Source organism: Meleagris gallopavo, chromosome 3 (assembly GCF_905368555.1).
Source record: "Meleagris gallopavo chromosome 3, MGAL_WU_HG_1.1, whole genome shotgun sequence".
Taxonomy (NCBI): domain Eukaryota; kingdom Metazoa; phylum Chordata; class Aves; order Galliformes; family Phasianidae; genus Meleagris; species Meleagris gallopavo.
Window position 1 is genome coordinate 56,021,559 of NC_139406.1, and position 14,590 is coordinate 56,036,148.

Below are 14,590 nucleotides of genomic sequence, written 5' to 3' on the forward strand. Positions count from 1 at the left end.
AAATGCAGGTTGTTTCTTTTATAAGTGTAAAGTCTTGCACCTGAGAAGGAATAACAGCATTTATCAGTACAGGTTGGGACATGACGTACTGGAGAGGAGCTCTGCATTGGAGGACCTGGGTGTCCTGGTGGAAGACAGGTTGGCCATGAACCAGCAGTGTGCCCTGGTGGCCAAGAAGGCTGAGGGGATGGTGGGGTGCATTAAAAGGAGTGTGGCCACCAGGTCAAGGGAAGTGATCCTACCCCTCTACTCTGCCCTGGTCAGGCCTCACCTGGAGTACTGTATCCACTTCTGGTACAAAAAAAGACAGAGATCTCCTGGAGACAGTCCAGCAGTGGACCACAAAGATGATGAAGGGCCTGGAGCATCTTTCCTGTGAGGAAAGGCTAAGTGACCTGGGCTTGTTCAGCCTTGAGAGAAGATGACGCAGAGGGGTTCTTATTAATGTTTATAAATATCTTAAGTGTGGGAGTCAAAGAGACATAGCCAACCTCTTCTCAGCGGTCTTTGGGGACAGGACAAGGGGAAACGGCCATAAACTGGAGTGTAGGAAGGAACTTGTGTTAAATGTGTGTCCAGATACCCATTCATAGGGTGTAATTCCTTTACAGGCTTTGAACCCAATTTGTTGTGTCACCATATTACTCAGTATGTACACACTCTGTCCTTTCTCCTGTATGCTCATTAAAGGGACTCTAATACAAGAGTGATATCAGTAAACTGGTGTGTGTTCAGTGGAGGTTCATTAAGGCAGTTTGGGGACTTTATATGGACAGAGTGCTTGAATGGTGGGCTTTCTGTAGTACAGCACAAATGCATGCTCTCCACCAGAGCACAGGGATTTATGCCATGGGTGGCTTGCTGAAACCTGTGAGATGTTGCCCTTACCATAGCTGTGGGACCTGTAAAGATGCAGCTCTGTACTTGGGAGATGGCTCAGTGCCGCACACCTCTCCTCATACCACTAGCTGGATGCTTGGAAGGGCTAGATCCATTACAGGGCTCTAAGACCGCTAAGGGACCACTGGGCAAAGCTCTCAGTTATACAGTCTTATTTTTGGGAGGTCTTATGTGGAGCCAGAAGTTGAACTCAGTGATTCATGTATGTCCCTTCCAACTTGGGATATTCTGTGATCTAGGACTTCTGCATAGCTACAGCTGGTGTAAAAGGCAGAAGTCAGATGTGACGTCAAGCTTGTCTTGCAAATATGGGAGATGAAAATCTCTCTTCCACCTCCGGGTGGCACTGCTGAAAAACAGCTTTATGTGCTTTCAGGGTCTTTGCTACAGAAGGTCGCTTTTAACTCCAGCATTGTGCTTCAGTGCTGGTAGTCTGGTCAGCAAGGGAAGCACAGCCTTTTCGTGGAGGGCTCTGCTCACTCCTCAGGGCAGTGGTCACAGCCCTAAGCTGCCGGAGTTCAAGGAGTGCTTGCATAATCCTCTCAGACATAGAATTTGATTTTTTGGGTGCTCTTGGGTGGATCCAGGAGTTGGACTCAATAATCCTTATGGATCCCTTCTAACTTGGGGCATTCTATGGTTCTATGAAATCAGCACCTTAAAATCTTGATATTAGAAAGAAGGTTAATTTATTCTTGTTTGAAATAGTCTGTTTCTGACCTCTGGATGGGATGCAGATGTAGGATGTAGTGGAGAAGATCAGAAACACAGTGTGAGAAGAATCCTTTTTTTAGAGATAAATTTTTATGAGCAGAGTCTCCTAACTGTCATCCTACTTATTTATTTTCACAGTTGATCATTGTTAATTCTGGAATTCATTTTTACATTTTTCATATAGTTTTAATTTACTTTCTGCTGCTCTGAATTATGTATTACGGGGCTGAGAAGTCCAGCAAAGTATGCTGAAGAGAAGAAAAAAAAAAAAAACCCTCATAATTTGGCCAGGATATATGCTTCAGTGTTTTCGTTTCAAAATCACTTTCTATTTCAGACAAATATTTCTTTTTTCATATACACACTGAAATATGAATATATTATGTGTTGTATTTTAGGCATTGTGTTATGTCCTGATTCGCAAGAGCATTATTCCATTTTCGTATAACTGCAGCAATTTAAATGAAACAATATTCTAAACTGCAGTGTTTCTCAGTAAGGTTCCCTGTAATATGTTACTGCATCTGTCATGTAATTTAAAATGAGTAATATAACACAGTTTTTCATTACATAATTTGATAATTTGCATAGAATTTTGGCCTGGGAACGGAATTTGGAACTACTCCTAAACTCTCCTAAATCTAGTGCTGGATTTCCACGGTTTCTGAACATTAAGCAAGTCCTGTATTATTGAAACAACAAAACCCTTTACCTGGTATCTAACTTAAGCAAATGAATTGGTGACCCCGTTTCAGGGATTACTTTGCCTCTCTGGTGCATTAATCTCTGCCTTTCTTTTGCCCTGTTTAATACACCTAACATAGTGATTTCTTGAGAAAATGTTTGCATAATAATGTTTGCACAATGTTTTGCATGCTGTCTTTGCTACTGTAGTTGATCCCTAAATTACCCTAAAAGGTAACTTCAGATTCCAAGAGGTGACCAACTTGTGATACACATAAGCTATTATGTGGGCATTGGAGACATAAAATGAGATCTTAAATACACTTTTTTTTTTTTAAAGCTTATATAAAATGTTTCTCTGCAGTGTTGAACTGTCTTATGAATGAAAATGTTTCTACCGGGGGAAGTTTGCCATATGGAAGATGCTACAGAATATCTGTACATACAGTTCAAAGAGACTGAGACTGTGGTAAGGGAGTGGTCAGCCTGTTGCTGAAGTTCTACAGTGTGTTTGCTGTTGCTATAGGTACAATAGAAAATGGTATTACACTAACATCAGTGTTTGCTTTAAGCTTGGGCCATAGTGACTGAAGCAAACTGTAGCTGGAACACGTTTCAGCTGAAAGAAGCAGTAACCGTCACCTAAGTATCATCTATGTGGCTCTGATTTTTCTTTCACGTACTGTTTTAGCCCTTCAAAGGTTTTGGATCAGGTAAAACAGCTTTTATTTCTGTCCTGATAATTCTTTCTATACAGTGATGATATAAAAGAATGAAATCATCTTCTGATTACACTGCAGCATATTATATTTCGTTTTAATTTTAGTTTGAGCCAAAAATATTTGTTTGCGGCGTTTTAACAAATATCGAATTTTTCTTTTTGTTTATTTGAAATCTTGTCTTTGTGCCAATTGTAAACATTTTCTAGAAAAGTTAATCACATTTCCTTATACATGTGCTTATTGCTAGTTAATTCCTTCTACTTTTAATTTTTTTCTTTTTTTTACTAAGAAGCTTAATATCAAACCTCTGTATTTGGGGAAAAAAAGTGATTATGAATACATGTTCAAAATAGATCATATTAAGAGATACCACTTTTAAAAGTTATGGTGCATGCTTAGGAGTAGCACAATCTGTTGGAGTATAAAATTGTGAAAAATACGCAGATGAGAATGAAGAGCTTCATAATTCCCTTTGTAACTGTCAGCTGCAGTCCTCCCTGCTCTTTGTGCTTTTAATCCAGATGGAAAAATTTGTGCTTGTGAAAAATATTTTTTCTGAGTTGTTACCAACTTCACTGCTTGCACAACTCAGGTGAAGTTGAAAGGATTTAGCTGACAGAAATCTTGATTTTTAAACTCTTGAAAAAGCCCATAAATCACATTGAGATAGAGAAACCAAAACCACTTACCAGTTTACATGATCTGTCTTGTAAATTTTCTCCCAGTTAATGAAAAGCACCATTTCTTGTATTTATGGTGCTGGCCATGAGCCCAAGCACAGTCATTGTCAACTTTGCCATCTACTACTCTTGCCTCTTGGCTGAATGTGCGGTATACATTACCAAGCAGTTTTAGTATATATATTTATATAATATATAAATATTGTATGCTTTCTGTACTTTAAGTTCAGGTTCATGGATTTTTCCATAGTGGCAGAATATATGAAGAGCACTCTGTCCAGAGTCTATGAAAAAGGGCACTAGAGTGTTGTTGGATGGCCAAATACATCTTCAAAACGTTGCTTGTGACATTAGAGAAAAAGTGCTTGGCATCTCTTTCTTTCTAAAAAGAGATCAAAATATTCCACTTCTAAAGCTCCTAAGCTCTAATTCTGGATGACTGTTACCTGCGGCTATGCAGATCTTCTAGGAATAAGAGGGACAAAAAAGGTTGTGGCTGTTGTGATGGGTGGAGAAAAAGCCATGAAGCTCTTGAGATGCAAAATTTTTGGTTCATAAACTTCTGAGTTCAAACACCATGTTTAGCCTGCTGTACTGGTTAGCCTTCATCATCTATCTCCAGTGGTTTCCTGAAGGTGTTCTGTATTAAGCAGCAGCAGTCGCATTCTTTCCATAAAAAATCAAATTATACAGTTCAAACTTCCAAATGTTCCCAGCAAAACCTATGCATTACCAGTGAAAACAGAATCTTACCGTTCTTAGGACTGTATGAACAAGTTGTTGAACATGGTTTCTGCCTTAGTACCTGCTGTTTTTATATAGAGTGGCAAAATGCAGTGAGGGAATTGAACCTTTTTATCTGTCATACCCTCTGTATCCCACCTTTCTGCCTAAGTGACATAGTATAGAAAAAGCTTCAGTTATAAGATTAAGGATTAAGGCTGCAGTGGATGCTAGCTCATGCAGTCTGGAACATCTTCAGGCAGTTTCTCTAGTTTTGTTTCATAGTTTCTCAAGTCAGTTCACCTTAAATCTGTGAAGTATCAACTCATAGCTAGTAGAGTTACTTCTCAAGATGAAAGACATTTGATTGAGTTTTTTTTAATAAAAACGTTGCTAATTTTAATGTGGCCAAATGTTGCAATGAATTCTCATATACCAGCCTATAAAGTCTAAGCCTGGGAAAACTATGACTTTCTATACATTAAGATGCGTTCAGATCACTCTTTCATGAAGATATTTCTGTATCGTTATTCGCAACGTTGAAGAGCAAAGATGAAAGGACGTGCTTGGATGATGTGATCATTGCTCTGTCTTTTAGATTCAGTAAATTAAAGTGAAAATCAACACACAAATATTCTATTTTTTTCATATTGTTTTTGGTAGTCAGGAACCAGACTTGAATTTAGTTTGAAAGTCTGAGAAGCTGATAACTGCTCCAGAATAAGCAGTAGTGAATGTATCTTATTGGGATGTAGGATGGCCTGGAGCTGCCTTATTGAAGAAGTGAGCTTGATGCTACATTGTTTTTGAACTGTTCTCAAACTGTGCTTTGCAGACATACTGGGCTGAGTTGGGTCTGAAAGCTGAGCATGTAAACACAGCAAGTTTGTGTTTATTTCTAAAGAAAAAAAAAACAAAAAAACAAAAAAAAAAAGAACAGCAAACCTACAGATAATTCTGGAAATGCTAAACTCTCTCATGGGGTTCTTTGATGGAGTTCCTTGAACTAAGTCAGAACTGCAGAGTCAGTGGCTGGTTGGATTTAACTTATCAATGTGCTTCTGAGGGAAATATATTCTACTTTTCTTCTTTGTGTCTGCGGGTAATTGCTAGTGCTAAGGGGAATTACATAGCTATATCAATATTTATTGCACTGACATTAACTTAATTATCCTATGGTAGCATAACACGCAAATGTTGGTTATCTGATACTAATTTTATTTGCACATTAAAAAACGAGTTATTTGTCTAGTTATACTCTTTTGAATGTTTTAATGTGCTTCTCCCTGTTGAAGTGAATGTTCAATATGTTTACTCTTTGTGCCATGGCAATACATGTTTTTTGTTTGTTTGTGTGCTCTCTACTGCCTTGGTATCACTTTTATCAGAAGATCATGTAAAATAAACAGTATCCTTAGTAACTGCAAACTAAACATGGGAATTGTTGCCAATTGAACAATTGCTGCCATATAGTTTGTGATTGCATTTAGCATTTTGAAATATGATAAAGATCACTTGGGAATGACTTTCAAGTCATAGCTGTACAATACTTGGTGATAAAAATTGCCATCTGTGAGATCTTACCTGAATGATGAAACAGCACAGGAAAAGTATTTGCTGTTGTGCAAGGAACCAAGTGTGTTGTGCCAAGTGGCATATGAGGAAAATATAGTTATGATATAGGCTGTAAGATCGGGCTCTGTTTCCTTGACTTCAAAAGAGTAAATGGCTGTAGAATGTCCTTTTCTTTCCTTCTAACATGCACATTTTGTATGGACAGTTCAAAGAGAGATCTCAAACCAAAGCAGACAAAACTTGAGGTAACTTGTGATGACTCAGAAGAGATTTTGTAAAATAGAAACTGAAGATATGCACTGCATCTTCATTGAAGAAGTGTATTTTAGAGCATAAAGTATTTAATAACTTTGACCTCACAATTCCTTTCTGTTTGTCTGTTCTGTTCTGCAGAATTGTGCTGGTTACACTTCTCCAGTGATTAAATTTAGAGATGTATTTCAGGAATTCTTTTCTTGTTCATTTAATGCATTCATTTTTCACTGTACTGGAGAGTAGTAGGTGATCTGTGCATCACTTCAGTCTGTCTTCAGCTCCACTGATATTATTTAGTAGAAAGCAAATAAGAACAAAAAGAATGAAATAGGAAATTCTACGCAATCAGGAATGATGATTAATTGCTGTTTCTCGTTACTAATACAGTTTCTTATTACTAATGTAGGTCAGTATAGTTTTAGGGAAGTAGATTTGAAAGAGGAAAGGACAAAATCAGAAATGGTTGAAATCTTTATCATAGGTTGTCATGGTAAAAAGTATTAACACGCTAAGGAAGGAACAGAAATAGCTAAGGGGGAATAAACTTATCAACAGCTGTTGAATTGTATGGTCTGAAAGCAACCTCAAGTTCAGGATACCACTCACTGATGAGATTTGGTGAGTGAACCAGAGAAAGGAGCTATAGAAACAGTGTTTATGTACTTTCTCTCTAAATTCTACTGCTGACTGTGGTCAGAGATTCTGGCTAAGTTGATATTTGCTTGGATTAGCCCAAGAGTTCTTAAGTTCAGGTATTTTTCTTCACAATGATGAAAATCCTGTATTTGCTGTCCTGGTATAGAAGGATAGTAATGCACAAAATTGTGACTGTGGGGATCTAACTCAGTCATGGCAATTTTATCATGCTGACTTAAAGCATACTCTCCTTCCTCCATCTCCAGTTCTCTTGCTGACAGATTACCCAACAGGAATGTTTTATTCCATCCACATACCCGAAGTTTCTGCTGCAGGATTAATGAAGACTATATGTCAAAGCAGGGCTGTCTAGTGGATATGTTCTACCACAAGTTGTCAGAGTGAGTTCTTTGAGACACAAGGCAGCGGAAGACTTTGAGAATTACATTTCAAGAAGCAATACTTTCTGCATAATTTCTGTTCTCTACCAAATTCCTCTGCCTCTTCACCAAAGTGTATTCTTCTGTACTTTGCGGCATTGTTGTTCACTGTCGTGACTAAACTTCAGATTTTTAATCTTATTAATCACTTGTGCATTTATCTCCCATCGGTTTTGACTACAAAAGTCCTGTAGCAAGCCAGGCTATTACCTACAAGATAATTAAGTGTTTATTCCACTGAATGTTCTAACAGAAGTTAAACTATTCAGATCATAGAATTCTTAAGGCTGGAAAAGAGCCTTAAGATTATCTAGTCCAACAGTCAACCCATCACTACCTTGCCCACTAACCATGTCCATCAGTGCTACATCTACATGTTTCTTATAATAGGATCATTTAAGTCGAAAGGGACCCTTAAAGATCATCTGGTCCAGCTGCCCTGCAGTGAACGGAGATGCCTACAGCTACATCAGATTGCTCAGAGCCCTGTCCTTCCTGACCTGGAGTGTCTCCAGGAATGGGGTGTCCACTGCCTCTCTGGGCAACCAGTTCCTGTTCCTCACCTCCCTTAATTATATATATTAAAAAAAAAAAAAAAAAAAAGCCCTTTTCCTTATATCAGAAATAATTGTTCTTGAATGACTCTAGGGATGGTGACTCCACCACTTCCCTGGGAAGCCTGTTCCAATGACTACCACTTTTTCTGAGAACAAAGTTGTCTTAACATCCAACCTGAATCTGCCCTGGTACAACTTAAGGCCTCTTATCTGAATGAGAAATGCTAGGAGCTAGCAACTTTTGGCATAGTTCCATGTGTTTTGGTCATTTACAACTGTACAGTTATTACCACTTTGCCCCAGAAGACTTTAGATAAATTGAAAAGACTTTAGACAAGCCATCTCTAGACAAACCAAAATATATTTGGGACTTAGAATGTGATTTTAAGCAGTTGGCCTCTGTTCTACAGAAAAAAAATTAAAGAAATAAGACTGTTTCATTACAAGGAAAAGTGTCCAGATGGCTTACTGAGGTTATCAATAGAACACTACAGCACCAATGGAGAGAGAATCTCTCCTCACTTTGCACTTCAGGCAGATCTGACTCTTTGCTTGTTTCTGTTATCCTGGAACCTTGACCCTGACCTGATGATATATCTGCAGCAGCAAAGGACAAGTAAATGTATTACCTCCCTTCTAAACTGTTGCCTGGACACAGATGAACAAGAGAATGGCTTAAAGCAGTGTGCTCTGCTGTATTGTTGTGATTACTTCAATATTTTTTGTTTCCTTTCAGTTACTTCCTGGGATAAAATTCTACCAGCTATCTCGCCAAGAGCTTTTATCTTTTGTAGCCTAAGGGGGTAAAAACCTTAGGAGCAAAGTTTACTCTGCTGTATTTTGTATGAGATACATCTTTCTAAATATAAAAGTACAAGGCAAAAAGTACAAGAAGAAGAACAATTCCCAGCACGAGTGAGGCATGAATGTCCTGGAGTCACTCCAGCAGAGAAGGGTCACTAAGGTGATTAAAGGATTGGAGTATCTAACATACAAGGAGAGGTAGAGAGACAGCTGGGATTGTTTAGCCTTGAGAAAACTCAGGAGGGATGTTGTCACTGCATATAAGTAGCTGATGGGATGAAGATGATGGTTAGACTCTGCTGAGCATATCTAGTGAAATGGCAATAGGTAATGGGTATAAATGAAAATGCAGGAAATTCTACTGGAACAGAAGAGAAAATATTTTATTTTTCCTCTGGGAATGAACAAGTAATGGTGGGGGTTGCCCAGAGGCGGCTCCTTGGAGATCTCCAAAAGCTGTCTGGATTTGGGCCTGGGCGCCCTGCCCTGGGTGGACCAGAGGATCTCGAGATGTCTTTTAATTTAGCTGTTATGTGATTCTAAGCCAAAATCCTTATAAACTATGCCTTAAAAGTCTATTTATAATGATCTCCAGAGTTGTTCAAGAACCATGTGGATATGGCACTGAGGGACACGGTTAGTGGGCATGGTGGGGATGGGATCACAGCTGCACTTAGTGATCTCAGCTGTCTTTTCCAGCCTTAATGGTTCTATGATTCTTTCTCGACCATTGTTCACAAATGTACATACTGACAAAAAATGATGACGTGAATAAGATGTGGCTGTGAAGTGAAGGGTATTTATCTCTGGTAAGAGACGGGTTATGAAATTCTGGGAAAGAGACATGATCAGGTTTTTGAGTTGAATATGTGTATGCAATTCTATACATTCAATTTGAAAAATGTGCAGATCATGTATACGTGGAGTCTGCATGTATGTGCAATGTCTATTTATAATGATCTGATATCTGCTTGTTCTCAAGATACACTTGTAATGAATAAATGAATTTTTACTGGACAGAAAATTTAGTCAGATATAAAGGAATTAATTGACACTCTCTATTGAAAATAAGAGCAATATTCTTGTATTGATAAAGTAAATATATATAGAAGAAGTGTATTCTATCTATATTCATTATGTATAATTTAGAACATTTGACTGTTGCCTCTAGTTTAACTTTTAGCATCTATTTTTGAACAGTGAACTCTTAAAAAATGAAGGACAATGACCTTTAAAATTCAAGAATTTGCACAGCTTTCACTGAAGTAGAGAAAGATATCTGCACTGGAACCCTGGGAGTTAGAGAGCTGGAATATTTCTAGAGGTTTGTGGAATTTGTGTTTGTAGTATAATATTCACACATAGAATCATATATGTACATTTACAACTTTGCAGTACAAACAGTTATCATTTAAACTTAAACTGTTGGTTTAGTCTGAACACATGCATGTCTTTTCTTCCTTTTTGTCTGGTTCAAAAAAAAATAATTAATTAAAAACTTGTGAAACAAGTAAACAATTATTTGCTTATAAAAAATACAAAACAAGTAATAGTTGCTACTTTATTCACATGCTGTTAAAGAGTAATGCTACCAATTGCTGGTTTTAAGTTTATATCAGGCAAGTGTTAGTTATCTTGAAACTCACATTGCTTTATAGATCTAGTCAGAGTAAAAGATCTCGTATGTTAAAGTCTGCAAGTAAAAACACAGGGAAGTGATTTATCTCAGCAGGGAGGGAGCTAATCTTTTTCCAGATTTTTGTCCGGAAACTGATGGGTTTGTTTCGTAGATAAGGCTCTGCTACCAAAGCCAAACTGATATGAGGCATTGCAAAAAAACCTATGGGTGGGGGACGGCATTAGTCAGTTGCACATGAGCAACTTTGTCATCAGTTATAAATATCTTACTTGATGAAGTGATATGAATGATTTTATATGGCATTTCAAAAGTGCCTATTTGCAGCTGTTCTGTCAATCTGATATTAAAAAATGAGCAAATACAGAATCCCAAATGACTGTGAAATGAAACTGATCAGATTTGTGTTTTAAAGTGCCTTTTTGTCAGAGGTTGGGGACTAAGAGCACTGTGAAATAGAATGTATCCCAGAAATATTGCAGGCTTTATGCTTTACGAATCACTTTGCTTCTTAGACGTTAACAGAGAGCTCTTGGAAGCACTAAGCCAAATTCAGCTGTGGTACCTCAACTGATTTTTGTAAAGGAACAGTGGAAATTGGAGATAAACTCAATTGACTAATTTTACTTATACAGATTTTATATCGAAAATTTATTTTCCTTGAAGTGAATTTTCTTTAGCTTTATCTTCCTAGTATGGATGTGATCACTCCCTCATGTCACATCTCTCAGGGCTTTGTGGTCTTTTCTGTCCCATGGAGCAGCGTGTTCTGATATAACCCTCTCTTTTGTGAATAGTTATGTCATAGGAATTTCTACATTAGAATACTAATGATGGGACAAAAGCTTAGGAAATATGATGTTACGACTTTATAAAAAACATTAGCGCAAAGACTTTCTGCTCTGTACTTGTCCATTGAGCTCACACGAGGATTCTGGACTGAGAAGTTGTTCTTATTGCACATCTTCTCATTTATTTCTTTGTGGGAGATAATGATTTGAGTAGAATACACCACCTATAAATAAAGAATGAACGAACTCTTTAATGATTTAGAATTACCATTTTTAAAAATATAAAATGATTTAAACCATTTGTGATCAAAATATAATATTAAGTAGACTGGATTTTTCATTAAATTGGTGTTTTGGTTTATAAAGATTTTGGACATAGCTATGATTACTTTAAAGCAAATGTAACAGCTAAATTTTATTCTTAGGTGGATACTTACTGGTTACGCACTGGTTTCATGTGGCCTTGAAATCAATTTACTTTAAATATCAGGGGAGTCCTTTTTTAATTGCAATATGTTGTCTAATTACTTACATTGTTGCAAAGAGAATAGGATTGAAGAAGTGCTTTGACAGGCACTTTTTTCATACAAGAGACATTCTTGTTTGCCAACATAAAGATGTTAATCTGTCATTCAACAATGCAGTAAGTTTTTCATGAGAGTACTTTCAATACTGATTGGCACTTGCTTATTTTCTTTTGAGCATCTCTGTTACTATAAGTATGTGCTTTTAAAATCATGTTTGAGTTATTTATGCATCAGTACTATTGAACTGTATGTAGACTTTAATTGAATGACATGGTTATAATATCATTGGAAAATGCACTTCATCTACTGCTGGAGCAATTTGCCATGAGGCCCCAGGCATTAGGACAGCAATGTCAATCATCTGGCATGTGGCAGTCTACCAGTTAGTCAGTTGCTATATTCTGGTTTCTGATGTTATAAAAACAGAAGTAATCATTATGCTGACTGCCTAAAATTCTAAACACAGCTTTTTCCCATTCTTTTTCCATCTTGAGATTTCATCTTTTTTTCTCATTTTCGGTGAAGCCAGAGCTAAAATCACAAAGGAATTTAAAAGGAAGCTGAGATCAGATCAAGAGGAAAAAGCTCTGATGGGTTTGAAATATTTTACTTGAATGATTTGGTGTGTTTTCTTATTGCGATATTTTATTTTTACTATCTTAAAAATGTTAATTTTCTAAAGCAAAAAAAATATCTTCAAAGCAGTAAACTGAAATTTCATTTAGAAAATATAAGAATAAGATGTTTGATGGTTGAGCTGGATGATCTTGCAGGTCTTTTCCAACCTTGGTGATTCTTTTTGTTTGTGAGTTTCAGATTCTGAAATGCACTGAACGGTTTCTTTCCTTTAAATGGCTTCACTTCAGACAGTTTTCAACTTCAGCTATGTGGCCTGAGGTTATAAACTCTTGGTCCCACTATTAGCTCTACTTACTTGAATGAGCTTACTTGGCTGAAGTACACAGTTTGTGTCAGTTTGCAGGTTGATTTCTGAACTCTGACAGTACTGGGGGAAATATCACCATGACTAAAAACTTGCAGTTAAAAGAATGAGGATTTCAGCTCTAATCCCTTGAAGGTAACCAAGGCAAAAAGTATTTTCAACCTTATTTTCTCTTATCTACACCTGCTGCTATCAGGCAGGGTGTTTTGAAAAGGAATATTTATGAGACAGTAGTTAATATGGAACATTTTGATTTTGCCTAGACTGATTGCAGGAATGAGAGGCTGCAGTTTCTGAAGGTAAGGGTCTGTGTTTCTCTGGGTGAGCTGTGGTGAAGGGCCAAGAGCCTGCTCCCCTCCTTGGAAGGACAGGTGGAGGAAATAGGATGAGAAAACTTGTGGTTTGAGGTAAAAACAACAAAGCTGCATACTGATTATTATTTTGGGCAAAGCTCTGTTGACTTGGGAAAAACTAATTTAATTCGTTGCCAGCTAAAATAGATTTGAATAGCGATAAACACACTAGAACAACAGCTCGGAGTCTACAACGGCTCCTCTCTGCCTCTCTTTCCACCTTGCACCTCCCCTCCACTCCATTGTGGGGGTCTGTCCATGTGTTGCAGCACCACAGAAGATTCTGTTCCAGCAAGGGGTGTGCCGTGAGCTGCTGGACATCCGCTTGGCAGCCTGTGGCACCACCTCCTCCTTCTCTGCCCTTGGTGCTCACAGTGCTGTCTCTTTCTCTGCTTGCCCATCCTTCTTCACCTGTCCAGCATTTTTTCCTTTTTTCCAATATACGATCCCAGAGGCACCACAGGCATGGCTCCTGAGACAACTGGAGCCAGCTGGAAGCACTCCAGCCTCTCTTCACAGAAGCCACCCCTGTAGCACTCCCCTGCCAAGACCTTGTCACTGATACCCGATGCGTGAGCTCACCTATCTTCAGTGTTAAAGAGAGCACTTAGTAAAGGGACTATATCTTTGTCATACACCATAAAATATAGCACTGTCTAAACTACTGCAAATGAAGTAGCAAACCTTAGGACTTGGCAGCATATAAAAGCTGTTTCATTCTCTAACAACATTCATTTATGTAGCTTATCCGAATATATATATATATATATATATATATGTATAAACAATTTGGTGCCTTTAAAAGATAGCCTTTAATATTAATTGTTAACCATGCTTTAATTTGAATTCAGAAGACTACTTGTGAATCCTCATTATCCCTTGCACGATCCCATTCTTCAACTTTAAGATATTAAGGGGTATATCTTACATATTAGTAGTGCATGTAATGTGGATGGGAGCCTATGGACTATGGATGAAGTTGAATTATTGAAGATTGAAGATAAATCAAAGTTCAACAGAACTCTGATGTATGCAGAATTAAGAAAATTCACAACCACAGTAGGGAAGAGTGGCTAATGGTGGTGAAATTTCAAAAAGAATGTTAGGAAATAAGAGTCAAAGGGCGCTGATAGAAGAAATAAAATAAATTGACTACCTATTTAAAGAGTCTACGAATGATTGAAAATTAAACAGTGACTCTACTTGAAAAGTGGAGAAGAAAAAACTTTTTTCTTCCAAGGAGATATCCAAAATTTCTGACTTAATCTTCAATCTTTATAAATACTGATCTAAAAATAGGGTGACTTGGCAGACCCCTAATTTTCAGAAAGCGTACACTGTGGAAGAGGAAAGAAAACTTGTGATCTGACTAGCTGGAGGTATTTGTGACTGCTGCATGTAATGTGGCTCTATATTTGTGTAGGCATTTACACTGTACTTGCTCTTCTGTGTAAAGAAGGACTTATGCCTGTATTTAATTAACTGAATAAACTGATAGTATACTTAAGAGCGTGTTGATTTCCTTTATCAAAATTTTGTAATTTTGCAACAGGATATAAATTTAGTTATTGTTAGGATGTGCAGAGCACGTAAATATGATTCTTTTTCTCAGTGAGTACATTAATCTCTTTCAAAGTGCATTAATTTAAG

The 14,590-nt window shown here is 37.4% G+C and overlaps 1 protein-coding gene across 12 annotated transcripts in view; it reads left to right on the forward strand.

Annotated features, from left to right (window-relative positions):
* Positions 1-2,848: 2,848 nt before the first annotated feature.
* Positions 2,849-14,590, forward strand: part of RP1 (RP1 axonemal microtubule associated) — a 204,985-nt gene continuing 193,243 nt past the window's right edge. For 9 of the 12 annotated variants that reach the window (XM_085221109.1, XM_085221110.1, XM_085221106.1 and 6 more), the window contains exons 1-2: positions 2,849-3,011; positions 9,891-10,014. The gene's annotated coding sequence lies outside the window, so the exon portion shown is untranslated. The remainder of the gene's footprint in view (positions 3,012-9,890; positions 10,015-14,590) is intronic. The other 3 variants (XM_085221107.1, XM_085221111.1, XM_085221115.1) reach the window with 2 other exon arrangements.